This window comes from Chiloscyllium plagiosum, chromosome 21 (assembly GCF_004010195.1).
Source record: "Chiloscyllium plagiosum isolate BGI_BamShark_2017 chromosome 21, ASM401019v2, whole genome shotgun sequence".
NCBI lineage: Eukaryota > Metazoa > Chordata > Chondrichthyes > Orectolobiformes > Hemiscylliidae > Chiloscyllium > Chiloscyllium plagiosum.
In genome coordinates, this window is record NC_057730.1 from 43,838,591 (window position 1) to 43,848,082 (window position 9,492).

The following is a 9,492-nucleotide window of genomic DNA, read 5'->3' on the forward strand; positions in this document are numbered from 1 at the left end:
CAACATTTAAGAGGCATTTGGATGGGTATATGAATAGGAAGGGTTTGGAGGGATATGGGCCGGCTGCTGGCAGGTGGGACTAGATTGGGTTGGGATATCTGGTCGGCATGGACGGGTTGGACCGAAGGGGTCTGTTTCCATGCTGTACATCTCTATGACTCTATGACTCTCTATGACTGAGGCCCATATGGAAAACAGACAGGACATGCTTGGAATACTTTCTGTTTTTAATACATTATTAAAATTTTAAACAGGTTTCCAGTCATAATTAAAAGTTGGAAGGCCTGTTACTGCAGTGAAGCAGACTAGTAAGATTAGGCTTCAGGAATTAAGGGAAATGGAAAGGTGGCATATTGTTCAGGTTGTAAGTTTCCTTGCTGAGTTGGATGGTTCATTTTCAGACTTTTTGTCATCATCAGTGTAGCCTCTGGTGAAGTGCTAGTGTTATGTTAAAAGTTGGAAGGCCTGTTACTGCAGTGAAGCAGACTAGTAAGATTAGGCTTCAGGAATTAAGGGAAATGGAAAGGTGGCATATTGTTCAGGTTGTAAGTTTGCTTGCTGAGTTGGATGGTTCATTTTCAGACTTTTTGTCATCATCAGTATCGCCTCTGGTGAAGTGCTAGTGTTATGTCCCACTTTCTATTTATGTGTTTAGATTTCTTTGGGTTGGGGGTGTCATTTCCTGTTCTTTTTCTTAGTGAGTAGTAGATGGGGTCTAAATTGATGTGTTTGTTGAGAGAGGTACAGTTGAAATGCCATGCTTCTAGGAATTTTCGTGCGTGTCTCTGTTTGGCTTGTCGTAGGATGGATGTGTTGACCCAGTCAAAGAGGTGTCCTTCTTCCTTATCTATATGTAAGAATGCTAATGATAGTGGGTCATGTGTTTTTGTGGCTGGTTGATGTTCATGTATCCTGGTGGCTAGTTTTCTGCCTGTTTGTCCAATTTTTGTTACAGTTCTTGCAAGGTATTTTGTAAATGATGCTCATTTTGCTGGTTGTCTTATAGGGTCTTTTTAAGTTCAAAGCTACTGTTTTAGTGTGTGAATGAGTTTGTGGGCTACCATGATGCCAAGAGGTCTGAGTACTCTGGTAGTCATTTCCAAGATGTCTTTGATTTAGGGGAGAGTGAATAGGGTTTCTGGGTGCGTTTTGTCTGCTTGTTTGGGTTTGTTGCTGAGAAATCAGCTGACTGTTCATTGGGTACCCATTCTTTTTGAAGACATGATCCACTATCAATAGGAAGGGTCAAGAAGATCCAGTATTTTCCCTGTATCAGCCTGAGGGAGGACCAAAAACTATTGTTACTGAGACCATCCAAGATTACCTGAGACCATCGCAGAAGGATGGAGGACCAATGGGATGTGGGAGCGTGCAGCCTATCCTCTCCCATTCTACAGAACGGCTCTGAGATCAGAAAAACATTCTCAACTGTCAGAGGATGCATATTTCCTTTCCTAATTAATTAATGTACCATATTTTAACTGCTGCTCCTCAATATACTATCAGAAAACTACAATAAATCATCGACTGACTGTTTAGGTAACCAATCATGAACTTCCTAGGATCAATACTCTTACCTTGAACTCTGGACTGAGAGCATGTTATAGCTAGTACTATAATTTGGACTATAAACCAGCCACAACCTGCTGCTCTAGCAATGACATTACATAGTTTATGTGCATTTTTATGTCAATATGTTCTGTCGACAATATTAAAGCACCTGTCTGTTAGTTTTAAGATAGTTTAACGTGCAAAATTCCTGTTTTCACTTAAGTCTAGTTTGGACATTTGTATCAAAATTGAACTAGGGGGTTCTATTGTGGCTTTTCATATAAATGTTACATTTTCAAATTCTTAAGAAATGTACTCTCTTTCTGTTTAAAAATCTGTCTGAGTGCACTTTCAATGCACACGTAACTTAAAACTTACAATAAAGTAGCAAAGTGTTTATTTTTGTTTCTTGCTTGCCTCATGATTGGTCCCAACTGAATTAGTGATTAAGTGCCATGTTTTATGGTTCAAGCTTCAGTTTGTACATCTAGTATTATGGTTAACAACAAAAGGATGAGAATAGGTGCAGGGAATGACCAAGAGACTCTCCAGTTTACACTGATAGCTGGAAAACTCAACTTTTGTAGTCATGGTCAACATACATCTGTGATTTGTCACTTATCAACACTTATTCCACCTGAATAGCAACATATATAAACATAATTTGCGAAGTCCTAAATGCACTCCAAGTGCACTCCAATGCATACTAGAGCTTTTGGCAATAGTGGAGTCTGATGTAATAAGTTAAGGCGCAGAGGACTTTGGAGCCAACTTCACAAAGTGAACTTTTTAGTTTTGCAATTTTGATGATGTAAATTGACAGTTGATGGTAATCTCAGTGACGTAAATGAATGCACCAATATTCTATGTGACACAATGGGAGAGGAACGTGAACTTGTATGTGTGAAATTTCTCTGATAAGGTGACAATTATGCCTATTTCACCGTGGGAGAAATGGTGAGAATATAGTGAATTTTTAAGCGTCTTCTGTGTGTCTTGGCAACCCAGTGGTGACATGCCTTGACATGCAGCATCAAGTGATCTATCAACCAGTTCAGTCGGGATATTTTGTCTAGTGCAGGAACCTTGTGGCGGCAAAATTTTTTACAAATTCCTTTGCTGATGTGGTAAGTTTGTTAATATTTATTGAAATAAGAGACACTTACAAAAAGTACTGTCTACATGGCTTACAAACAAACAGAATAGCAGCAGGAATAGACCTTTCAATCCCTTGAGGCTGTTCCTCAATTCAAGATCATAGTTGATCTGTTGGTGTTCCATGTTCCTGTCTTCTGCCGATAACTCATGATTCCCCTGCCCAAGAATATCTGACTGTCTTAAATATATTCAATAAAGCTATCTCCACGATCTTCTGAGGCAGAGTTCCAAAGTTGCACAGCCTTTGAGAGAAAACAATTTCCATTTCTGCCCTGAAAAAGAAACTTTAAAGGTGCCCAGGGGCTCACCATTGGCCCACAAAAAGAACATCCTTTCCATGTTCAACCTGTCAAGTCTGCTCACTTCAAATCAAGTTACCATTCACTAATCTATACTACAGTAAAATAAGCCCAACCTATCCTCTTAAACCAACCTGCTTAAATCTGCTCTGAATGTACATCCTTCCTTAAATTGAGAGACCAAAACTATACATATTATTCAATATGTGGTTTCGTGAGTTGCCTTTAATTACATCCTTACTTATATGTTCAATTCCTCTCATAATAAGGAAAAGCATCCAATTAGGCTTTTGATTTCATACTGTGCTCGTATACTGACTGTTTGTGACACACACCAGAACATCCAAGTCCCCCTGCACCATGGAATTCTGCAGTTGTTCTTTGTTTAAATAACACTCTGCTTTTCCATTCTTCCTTCCAAAGCACACAACTTTACATTTTCCCACATCATACTTCATCTGCCAGATTTTTCCTTACTCACTAAACCTATCAATATCCGCCTGCAACTTTCTTGTCTTCTTAACAGTTTACCTATCTTGGTGTCATCTTTAAATCTAGCTACAATGCCATCTAAGTCATTGATGTAAATTGTGAAAAGTTGAGGTGGCACATGCAGAAGTCCACTCATCACATCTTGCCAATTGGACAAAGATCCATTCATGCATACTGTCTTTCTGCAAGCTTTCTGCTATCATAGCTGGTGTTACACGAGATACCATGAGTTTTTATCTTCTGCAATAAGTTTTAATGTGACATCTTACCAAATGTCTTCTGGAAATCTAAGTACAGTATGTCTACAAGCACCTGCTTATCCACATCATAAGTTACTCCTTCAAGGAATGCCAATAAATTGGTTAACCATGATTTTCCTTACACAAAACCATGCAGACTTTTCCAAACTACGTTGAGATTTTTCTATTTGTGATCTCTGACACCTTTCCCACAGCAGATGTGAGCTAACTGGTCTACTGTCTCACTCCCTTCTTGATTAGATGATTTATATTTGCTAATTTCCAGTCTGTTGGAACCTTTCTTGAATCTCAGGAATTTTGTAACATGACACCAACACATCTACCATATTATCAATCAAAGACCCTAGAGTGGAATCTTTCTGGACCTGAGGCTCCTTATCCATTAGTACATAGAACAGTACAGCACAGTACAGGCCCTTCAGCCCGCGATGTACTTATCATCTATGTGCCTATCTAAGAGTCGCTTAAATGTTCCTAATGTATCTGACTCGACTACGACTGCCGGCAGTGCATTCCAAGCACCCACCACATAAATAACCTACCACTGACATCTTCCTTCAATTACCTTAACATTATACTCCCTCGTGATAAACATTTCTATTATGCGAAAAAGTCTTTAGCTATCCACTCAACATCTTGTACACCTCTATCAAGTCACCTCTCATCCTTCTTCACTCCAATGAGAAAAGTGCTAGCTCCCTCAACATTTCTTCATAAAACATACTCTCCAATGCAGGCAGCATCCTGGTAAATCTCCTCTGCACCCTCTCTAAAGCTTCCACATCTTTCCTAATAATGAGGTGACCAGAACTGAACATAATATTCGAAGTGTGGTCAAACCCGTGAAAGCCAACACACTGTACGCCTTCTTAACAAACCTATCAACATGAGTGGCAACTTTGCTTCATACCATTTCCCTCATGATCATAATTTCACCAAGTTCCTTCCTTTCCCCTCACCATGTAAGGCTGCTCTCCCAACATGCTTTGTTCCTTCAATCCACATAACGTTCTACTATAGCGAATTTTTCAATGTAACAAACCAATGAAATATTACCTGGCATTGGTATTTGTTTTAAGTTAACACGGCATTAATTTACAGTTTTAGTGGACACTGAAAACAAATAATTTCATTTGAAAAGCAGAGTATGCAATCTTCTGACCTTTCTTCCTGCTCTTAAAAGTCCCCATCTTAAAATCCACATCACACCTTTATTATATGCAGCGGCGCTGTGCAAATTTAGCTATATACAGGCCTTCCAAATAACTACTTTATCAGTGGAATATCCCTTAAACTTGCCTCAAATCAGCAAGACCTGAGTATTAATTAACAATAGTACCATTTTGCAACTAACATGCTTGAATATGATGAACACGGTTACTGACCTTTCTGAAATGGAGTCCAATCTTCAAAGTTTGTGAGAAGATTTGTAGCTCGGGTGCTCATTGTTGTGGTTCTGTTCGCCGAGCTGGGAATTTGTGTTGCAGACGTTTCATCCCGTCTAGGTGACATCCTCAGTTCTTGGGAGCCTCCTGTGAAGCGCTTCTGTGATGTTTCCTCCGGCATTGATATTGGTTTGTATCTGCTGCTTCCGGTTGTCAGTTCCAGCTGTCCGCTGCAGTGGTCGGTATATTGGGTCCAGGTCGATGTGCTTATTGATTGAATCTGTGGATGAGTGCCATGCCTACAAGAATTCCCTGGCTGTTCACTGTTTGGCTTGTCCTATAATAGTAGTGTCGTCCCAGTCGAACTCATGTTGCTTGTCATCTGCGTGTGTGGCTACTAAGGATAGCTGGTCGTGTCGTTTCGTGGCTAGTTGGTGTTCATGGATGCGGATCGTTAGCTGTCTTTCTGTTTGTCCTATGTAGTGTTTTGTGCAGTCCTTGCATGGGATTTTGTACGCTACATTGGTTTTGCTCATGCTGGATATCGGGTCCTTCGTTCTGGTGAGTTGTTGTCTGAGAGTGGCTGTTGGTTTGTGTGCTGTTATGAGTCCTAGTGGTCGCAGTAGTCTGGCTGTCAGTTCAGAAATGCTCTTGATGTATGGTAGTGTGGCTAGTCCTTTGGGTTGCGGCATGTCCTCATTATGTTGTCTTTCCCTTAGGCATCTGTTGATAAAATTGCGGGGGTATCCGTTTTTGGCGAATACATTGTAGAGGTGTTCTCCCTCTTTTTGCAGTTCTGGTATGCTGCAGTGTGTTGTGATCCTTTTCATCAGTGTCTTGATGCAACTTCTTTTGTGTGTGTTGGGGTGGTTGCTTTCGTAGTTCAGGACTTGGTCTGTGTGTGTGGTTTTCCTGTGTACCTTTGTGATGAATTCTCCGTTCGGTGTTCTCTGTACCATCACGTCGAGGAATGGGAGTTGGTTGTCCTTTTCTTCCTCTCTCGTGAATCTGATTCCTGTGAGTGTGGCGTTGATGATCCGTGTGTGTTTTCTATTTCTGTGTTTTTAATGATTACAAAGGTGTCATCTACATATCTGACCCAGAGTTTGGGTTGAATTTGTGGTAAGACTGTTCAATCTTTTCCACAGAACATGAATCATAATAAAAGGCACATTTCTTTGGAACATAGGAACATAAGCCGGTCTCTTAAATCTGTTCTCTCATTCGGTTAGATCCTGGCCTCATCTATGATGAGCTCCATATACCCATCTTTGCCCCATATCTCTCAATACCTTTGAGGAAAAACATCTAAAACAGTAGGGTTCTTGTGGTATAGTGATAATGATCCTGCCTTAGAGCTAGGAGGCTCCGGTTCAAGTCTTATGTGCTCCAGTGTGTAACAATATCTCTGAATGGGTTGATTAAAAAATGTGGATAAACTTGGAGATTCCCAACTCGGAGTGAAATAATACAACATATTTGGCCTTAAAAGTTCACAGAAGCTGAGCTTTATAGGACAATATAATGGCTCAGTGGTTGCACCACTGCCTCTCAGTACCAGGGAGCTGGCTTCACTTCTAGCCTTGGGTGACTGTCTGTTGCGTGTGCAAGTTCTACCTATGTCTACATGGGTTTCCTCCCATTCCAAAAATGTGTACTTTAGGAGGATTGACAATCCCAAATTGTCCAGTCAATCTTAGGTAGCCGCAGGTGAGTTGCCAGAAGACTGGAATTTGGCTAACATGGTGCCAGTATTAAAGAAAACTGGTAAAACTAAAACAAAGGTGAAACTGACATCAGTTATGGGCATGTTGGAGGGAATTCTGAGTGATGGGATTTACATATATTTGGAAAGGGATAGTCAACATGGTTTTGTGTGTGGGAAATTGTGTCTCACCAACCTGATTGAATTTTTTTGGAGAAGTAATAAAGAGGATTGATGAGGGCGAAGCAGTGGATGTGATCTATATGGACGTGAGTAATGCATTTGACAAGTTTCCTCGGGGTAGATTTGTTAGCAAGGTTAGATCACATGGAATATAGGGAGAACTAACCAATTGGATACAAAACTGGATGTAAGCTAGGACAGGGGGTGATGTCTGAGAGTTGCTTTTCAGTCTAGAGGTCTCTTGACCAGCGGTGTTCTACAAGTATCGGTACTGGGTGCACTGTTACTTGTCACTTATATAAATGATTTGGATGTGAACATAGGAGGTATGATTAGTAAGTTTAGAGATGACACCAAAATTGGAGGTATAGCATGCAGCGAAGGTTACCTCAAAGTACAATAGGATCTTGATCAGACAGGCCAACTGAGAAGTGGCAAATGGAAGTCGTAGACTCATTCGCTGAGCTGATGTGTTTTTCTGCAGACATTCCATAGACTCGCTAGGTGACATCGTTAATGTGCCTCTGGTGGAGCGTTGGCGATCTGGCCTGCCTGGTATTTATGGGTCTCTGTTCGCAAGTACTTCCAGTTCTGTCCCTGAATGGTTTGCAGGGTCCAGTTCAATGTGTTTATTGATTGCGCTCCAGTTGAAGTTCCAGGCTTCAAAGAATTCTCTTACATATCTGTTTGCCTGTGATAGGATGGTTACATTATCCCAGTTGAACTAATGTCCTTCATTGATGGCGGGACAGACTACCAAAGCTTCAAAGGAAGCACACTGATAACATCACCTAGCAAGGCAATGCAATATCTGTAGAAAAACACAGCAACTCGGCAAACAAATCTACAAACACACACAACCAGCTATAAATCTTTTCAAAAGCCCTAAATGGCAATCAGAGTTTAATTTAGATAAATGTGAGTCCCGGGGAGTATTGCTGACGCAGAGACCTTAGAGTGCAGGTTCATAGTTCCTTGAAAGTGGAGTCGCAGGTAGATAGGATAGTAAAAAAGGCATTTAGTATTATTGTCAATGCATTGCATATAGGAGTTGGGAGTCATGGGGCAGCTGTACAGGACAGTAGTTAGGCCACTTTTGGAATAGTGGTGCAGTTCTAGTCTCTTTATTATAGGAAGGATATTGTGAAACTTGAAAAAGGTTCAGAAGAGATTTACAAATAGTAATATTATCCTTCATCACTCCCCCTCCTCTCTCACGCCAGCTTCTCTCCTTTCCATAGTATTTGCATCCTAGAACATTAAGCTGCCAGTCCAGTAATTGCTATGATATCCCAGTTCTATGTTCCTAACCATGCCAACTTCATCTGCCCTGCCTGTTAGGTCTCTTAAATTGAACTGCATTTCTTTCAACGTATCAGTCCTACCTCGTTCTCCGTTTCGTTCCTGCCAGCATTGTTTGACTTGCTCTGTTTCCCAACTGTACCGGTCTTAGATTTCTTTCCTCACTATTTCCCATCCCACTAGTGTAAACCCACCCCAGCAACTCTAGCAAATCTCTCCACCCGTATATTAGCTGCCTTCCTATTCAGGTGCAATCCATTCTTCTTATACAGGTCATTTCTACCCAGAAGTGTGAACCCTTCTCCCCTGCACCAGCTCCTCAGCCACACATTCATCTACTCTATCCTCCTTTTCCTACCCTTACTAACACATAGCAGCAGGAGTAATACAGATATTACCACCCTCTAGGATCTCCTTTATAAATTCCTGCCTAACATCCTATCGTCTTCCTTCAGAATCTCCTTTTGTTTTCCTGTCATTAGTTCCAATGTGTACAATGACCTGCTGCTAGTCCCACTCCCCTTTGAGAATATTCTGCACTTATCCTTGATCCTGGCACCAGGGAGGCACACACCATTCTAGTTCCTTGCTGCCAGCCACAAATATTTGTGCCTCTGACTAGAGAGAGTCCCCTATCACAATTGATTGCTTACATTAGGGCCACTCTCAGCACACAAGTTCTTGTTACATTGCCGAGTTCATCACCCCCTACGTTTTCCAAAACAGCATACTTGTTTGAGATTGAGATAGCCAGAGGAGACTTCTACATTACCTGCCTCCCTCTAACTTTCCTTGCGTTTACCCATCTATCAGACTATATCTACAATTTTTCTCCCTTCCTATAATTTGCATCCATCACACCCTCAGTGTTCACTGATGAGGGGGACATGATGAATGCTGAGATTAGAGATAGAAGTTTGATTACTCTGGATCACATTGACGTAAGCAGGGAAGATGTGTTGGGTAGGCTAGAGATTAAGGTGGACAAATCCCCAGGAAGAGTTGGGATCTACCCCAGGTTGCTGAGGGAGGCGAGAGAAGAAATAACTCGGGCCCTGACATATCTTTGTGGCATCCCTAAACACAGGTGAGGTGCTGGAGGGCTACTCATGTTGTTCCCCTGTACAAGGAGGGTAGTAGGGATATTCCAGGTAACC